Source organism: Camellia sinensis, chromosome 5 (assembly GCF_055761805.1).
Source record: "Camellia sinensis isolate YWXY chromosome 5, ASM5576180v1, whole genome shotgun sequence".
Classification (NCBI taxonomy): Eukaryota; Viridiplantae; Streptophyta; class Magnoliopsida; order Ericales; family Theaceae; genus Camellia; species Camellia sinensis.
Window position 1 is genome coordinate 142,651,358 of NC_138965.1, and position 6,883 is coordinate 142,658,240.

General features: G+C 34.4%; 1 pseudogene; it reads left to right on the top strand.

The window, feature by feature from the left end:
• Window positions 1-1,955: 1,955 nt before the first annotated feature.
• LOC114279778 (calcium-transporting ATPase 12, plasma membrane-type pseudogene) lies at window positions 1,956-5,666 on the top strand (annotated as a pseudogene).
• Window positions 5,667-6,883: the final 1,217 nt, after the last annotated feature.

The following is a 6,883-nucleotide window of genomic DNA, read 5'->3' on the forward strand; positions in this document are numbered from 1 at the left end:
TTGAAGATATCATTGCCCAATTTTAAGGGCAAAATCGTCAATTTGATAAAATATAAACGAATTTGACAAAAATAAATATCAAAAAAATATTTTTGAATTTTTAAAAATTATTTCTACGAACTAAAGATAAAATTATGTAAAATTGATAAATCTTTTACACATCTATTTATTTATTTTATCAAATTAATTTTTGGGGATATTTTTTTTAAGGTCCCTGGTATTAAGATTTTATAGCATAAAGGACACCTAATATTTTCATAATTTCTAAGGTCCTTCAATATCGATTCAGAGAAAATTCGACCAAGAAAATTTATCTAAACTTCCCAGAGAATTTCTTTTCTGGGAATTTCTCTAGACTTCTCAAAGATTTTCTTCCCAAAGAAATTCTCTCCAGTTCTCTGCACTTCCTAGAGAATTTCTCTAGAACTTACAGAGATTTTCTCTCCAGGGAATTTCTTTGTGTTTTTGACCAATTTTCTCTGTGTTTTTTTATTCAACCAGAGAAAATTGAACAACCACCATATTCATTATGACCAATTTTCTTTGAACTATAAGACATTCAGACAACAACAACCCAGAGAAAATTAAACAAACACCATTTTCATTTTGACCAATTGTCTCGGGATTGTAAGACATTCAAAACACCAAAAGCAATGGATATCACAACATAGCACTTAACCAGACAAGTAAATTTCACCAACAATGGTATGAAGCTCACGGCTTGCTTCTTAATGATGATCATATCGTAAATGTTACTCTAAAAAGCTTGAAACCCTCATAAAATCCAAAAAGTTTAAATTCTTTGGGAAGTCCAGAAATTCTTTGGGTTCAAACCAGAGAAGATTCAAAGCATTCAATTTTTCTATGAATTTCTCTTGTTTGAACTCAGAGAAATTTCAATTTCTCTGGGTAATTTTCTCAATTGTTGAATTTTCTCTGGTTTGAACTCAGAAAAATTGTTGATGTCTACAATTCAGTCTACATTTCAATAGATTAAAATGCAGAAAAGGGACTCCATAGATAGTAAAATTGAAGAAAAGCTTCAATTTTCAAAATTAAAATAGAAGATAATGTAGGGAGAATGGAAAAAAAATTCTTCACAAACTCATATACCATTAGAATTTGTGTGACTTTGTGTGGCTATATCCAGAGAAAATTGTGTAGAGAAAATTTGTCTGGCTTTGTGTGGCTCTATCCAGAGAAAATTATGTTAGAGAAAATTTGTGTGGTTCTATCCAGAGAAAATTGTGTAGAGAATATTTGTGTTGCTTTGTGTGACTCTATCCAGAGAAAATTGTGTAGAGAAAATTTGTGCTGCTTTGTGTGGCTCTATCCAGAGAAAATTGTGTAGAGAAAATTTGTGTGGCTTTGTGTAGCTTTATCCAGAGAAAATTGTATAGAGAAAATTTGTGTGGCTTTGTGTGGCTCTATCCAAAGAAAATTGAACAACCACCATCTTCATTCTAACCAATTTTCTCTGGACTGTAAGACATTTAGACAACAACAAACCATAGAAAATTGAACAACCACCATTTTCATTTTGACCAATTTTCTCTGGACATTCAGACAACATATCAGAGAAAATTAAACAACCACCATTTTATTTTGATCAATTTTCTCTAGACTGTAAGATAATAACAAACCAAAGAAAATTGATAAAATTTTGGGAGCTCTACAATTTTTGGTCTTAAAAATGGTGAAATAGCGGATAAATAGCATTTGACTTCCTTCAAACGCAGTCTTGTTGTTGTATCAAAATCCATTACCAAATCAAACTCACTCTTAACAAGCCCTCGTTTATCCATTCAGGCCCTTTTCTATAACTTAATATACACAAACACATACACTTATAGACCTACATATAGGCAAAGACCTGAATACAGATAAGAAGAAGTGCCTTGTTGGTTTCATCATTGTTGCTCTTAATTAAGTCTTGTTCTCCGATCATAGTAACTATGGTGGACACTTCTAATCCACAACCACAACCACAACCACAACCATCATCAGAGACTTCTGTTTACATTGTCTACACCGAGAAGCCCCTCCATGATCATGATCAAGACCCCGAACCTTCCCACATCCGCACCCTCTCCACTGTCCTTGGCAGGTTGCGCTCTCTCTCTCTCTCTCTCTCTATGTCAATTAGTACTATTTTGGTTCTCTCTCTCGCACGTCTTTTCTCTCTCTTTGTCGAAGATTGAGTGTAATGGTTGAAAGAGTCAAATTTCTCTGTGATATATGAGTGTGGGGACGAGAGACCTTAGACATCATAAAATAATATTGTGGATCTCTTCCCTTACTAAAAATAGAAGAGGGACCTTTAACTAAATTTTCCTTAATTTTTATTATGTATTTGGATGATGATCATGTGATGAGTAGTTGTTAGGCTTTTAATGTATAATCGATATATTTATATAAGAAATGTTTTTAGTTTTAGAGTTTTTGATTTAATGGATTGGTTTAATAATGATATCAAAGTTGTCACCATATTTGACTTTTAAAAAAATAAAAACTAATTTAATGAAATTAAAAACAACCACCCATTACATGATCATTATCCAAACACATAATAAAAATTAACTTAGTAAAATAAATAAATAAATATATGTGCAAAAGATTTATTAATTTTACATAATTTTATCTTTGGTGGGTAGAAATAATTTTTAAAAATTCAAAAATATCTTTTTGACATTTATTTTTGTCAAATTAATTTATATTTATCAAACTGACAATGTTGCCCTTGAAATTGATCAATGGTATCTTCAATTATCTTTATTTGAAACAAGATTTAAAATTCAAGATCAAATGTGTCACAATTGAAAAGTCAGATACCAAAGCGACACGAGCTCCAAACTATAGGAACTGTTAGTTTAATTCACCCTAAGATAAATTAAAAAGTTAAATAAAATATGTATTAAGTGTTATGTTCCATTAAATAGATTTATATTGAAGAAAAAATTGAGAGGAATAAGGAAAGAATTTACTCTTCATTTTCTTTTCTCAATTTGCGTTCCACTTTATTCTAAACATTAGACTTTTCACAATACAGAATAAAGTGTGAATATCCTTATATAGTATTTCTAGCATTTTTGCAAATCCATTAAGTTAGGAATAAATAAATGTGTAATTGAAATGGCAGTAATAGCACCAGTTAAAACTAAATTGAAAAGGAAAAAAACAAACAAACAACAAATTACCATGGTTTGATCATGTATAACAAAAATCTGTGGATGCATTGCTAATAAAAAGTGTTATGATCACCACAGATTAAAATGTTAGGTACAAGGAAAAACCTAAACTAAATTAGAATGCAGCATAAAAAAAGATAACAAAATTATTTAATTTTACTGATAATATAATCCTTGACCGAATGGAATGATAAAAAATAATTTATGTAGCCAACCATTGAGACTGCTTAATTTGATTTAATTAATTGCAAATAAGTTTACCACCCTTTTCAAACAACACTCAACGAAATACAGATAATTACTAAGTTGTGTTTAGAACAATATTCCACGCCAATATCAATTGACACATCTAGCCAAAATACCAACGTTAATATTGTGTTTGGTTAGAAAATTTAAAAAGAGATTTAAAAAAAAAAAAAAATAGATAAAATATAAATAAAATATACTTACGTATTACTTAATTCCACACACTTTTTTCTTTTCAATTTTTTTTTTTTTTTACAAATCCTCCAACAAACAGAGCTTAAAGTAATTAACCCTATTGTCTAAGTCAATAGCTGTCCAAGTGGAAGCATCACATGAGCCCGCTTCACAACCACTAATTAACTTCTCCTGTCGATAAATGATATACAAATGGAAAATTTGTACAAAATTTCCATTCAGAATGATGTGTGGTCCTTTTATTGTAAAACAAAATATCTATGCATAAAGATAACTTTATTTATTGAGTAATACAAGAGACCTCACAAGTTCTATCAAAATTTCTACTAAATGTCTCGTAGGGATGTGAAATCCACACCATATGAGTTCTATGTGAATTTCACATACATGTGAGATATTTCGTAAAATTTTTAAAATCTGTAACACTTTTGTTACTTATAAAACTGACATTACCACCTCATTCCACGCAATTTCACTGTCAACAACTATTGACTGTGTCAAGGCAAGGAAATTACAGTGACCTTTCTCAAAAAAACAAACGCTCTGCATTCCAGGTTTCTGTTACTATAAAATCATAGTTTAGATTATAGTTTCATGAGCTTCTTCTTCTTCTTCTTCTTCTTCTTCTTTTTTCATCATCAAACCATGCCTCTGCAATCTCGTAAATCAGGCGATACCATCATGTTTCTCGACAAAGCTCTCTCAGTTTGAAAACCCAACAAGAGATTGCGAAAGGCCTTTAGAGTCATCTATTTTGTTGTTTCTTTGGCCAAGAAAGTCATTTCCAATGGCAAGAACACCCAATTCCTTCCCAGGTTCTTGTCCGGCCCATCTTACGGTGCAATTGATATTCAAGCCATTGATGACGATGATGACAATCACGATCACAAACCCTTATTCGATATTGATCAGAAAGCACTCCCAGAGATAGTGAGAGAGAAGAACTTTAACAGTCTCTGTCAATATGGAGGGGTAAAAGAGGTTGCAGCAACTCTTGAAACCGACATGAAAGTTGGTATCACTGCCAATGAGAGTGATATTAAGCAGAGAATCAATGTGTTTGGTTTGAACACACACGAAAAACCACTCACAAAGAGCTTTCTCAGTTTTGTCTTTGAAGCATTCAAAGACATCACCATCATTATACTTCTGGTATGCACTGTGTTCTCTCTCGGGTTCGGAATCAAACAGCACGGTCCCACAGAAGGGTGGTTTGACGGGGGAAGCAATATCGTTGCTGTCATTCTAGTTGTTATGGTTTCTGCCATCAGTAACTTCAGGCAGAGCAAACAGTTTGACAAGCTTTCTGAAGAGAGCAGTGACCTGATGAAAGTGGAAGTGGTGAGAAATGGCCGTAGACAACCCATATCGATTTTTGAAGTCGTAGTGGGTGACATTGTGTGTCTAAAGATCGGTCATCAAGTTCTGGCAGATGGGTTGTTCTTGGACAAACACTCGTTGAAAGTGGTTGAATCAAGCATGATAGGGGAAAGTGATTACATCGAAGTAAATGAAACTGATAATCCATTTTTGCTCTCCGGTACCAAGGTGACAGATGGGCATGGTCACATCCTTGTTACTTCGATAGGCATGATTACAGCATGGGGTGTAATGATGAGCTCGATAAGCCATGACTCAGATGAGCAAACACCGTTACAAGCTTGGCTTAACAAACTAACATCTTATATCAGGAAGGTCAGTTTACTGGTGGCTTTCCTTGTTCTCGTAGTTTTGCTCATCCGGCACTTCACAGGAAACACTGAAGATGAACACGAGAACTAAGAATTCAACAGCAGCAAGACCAAAGTGAATAATGTCATGAATGATGTTGTGCATATTGTTGCTGCGGCAGTTACGATTGTTGTGGTGGCGATTCCAGAAGGTTTGCCTTTGGCTGTGACTCTAACTTTGGCTTATTCAATTAAAAGGATGATGGTTGAGAATTCCATGGTTCGGAAACTCTCTGCTTGTGAGACAACGGGTTCGGCCACGACTATCCGCTTGCGAGACATTCCTTCATCCAACTCACCCACTTAGGACCGAAACCAAAATTTAATAACATAGAAAACAAAAATTCCCAATTGACAGAATCATAAGATTTATGAAAATCCAGTTTAAGCACAATATTCCACATCCTCTAGCCTTCTTCCACCCATCTACTATCTCGTTAGCAATAAGTATACCATCTAAAATGTTTCTGCCCCCCATAAATGCCAATTGAGTTTAACTTATGATCCTAGGCAGCACTTGTTTCAACCTATTTGATAGTATCTTGGCCAATATCTTGTACATGGAGCCTACTAAGCTAATGGGCCTATATTCATTTAGGCTAGATGGGTTCTCCTTTTTTGGAATTAAAGCTATGAAGGAGCTATTTAACCCTCTAACCAACTTGGCATTTTGATGAAAGTCCCTCATAAATTGCAAGAAATCCTCCTTCACTATATGCCAGCATTTCTGGAAAAAAAAAAAAAAAACCCATATTAAAACCATCAGGCCCGGGGGCCTTGTTCCTCTCACAAGATTTAATATCACTTAAGATTTCCACCTCTGAAAATTCCGTTTCCAAAAATCCTGAATCATGGCCTTCCCCAATTGACTTAAAGGGGCCATTTAAGGTGGGCCTAACCAGCCAAGACTCCTCAAACATATTGCTGAAGTGATTCAACACCTCAACTTTAATAGCTGGAGGCTCTTCTATAGTGATCCCACTCACCAAAATAGAGCATAAGGCATTCCTATTATTTCTACACCTGGCCATAGCATGGAAAAAAGAGGTATTTCGATCACCCAATAATGCCCATTTAAGTCTAGATTTTTGAAACCATATCCTCTCCAGCATTTTACTTAGCTGCCAAGCATCACCTTTCAGTTCTCTCTTCTTGACTAATTCATCTGCCGATAGCACCCTTTCTTCAGGAACTAGATCAAGGGCATGAGCTTCCTCCTCTGTAGCTTTGAGCTTGCTCTCCACATTTCCAAACACCTCCATATTCCACTTCTTCAGAGCTGATTTTAAAGCTTTGAGTTTGACTAAACATCTGAATCCAACCTAACCCATCACATTTAGAGCAGCCCAAGTTTGTTCCACAAATTACAAGGATTTTGGATACAAGGACCAAGCACTTATAAACCTGAATGGTTTAGGACCCTAATCTCTCTCATCCTCCATCAGAACAATAGGGAAATGGTCAGAGACTAGTCTAGGTAAACCCCAAAGCTTAAAGTTGAAAGTCTGCAACCATTCTGGATTT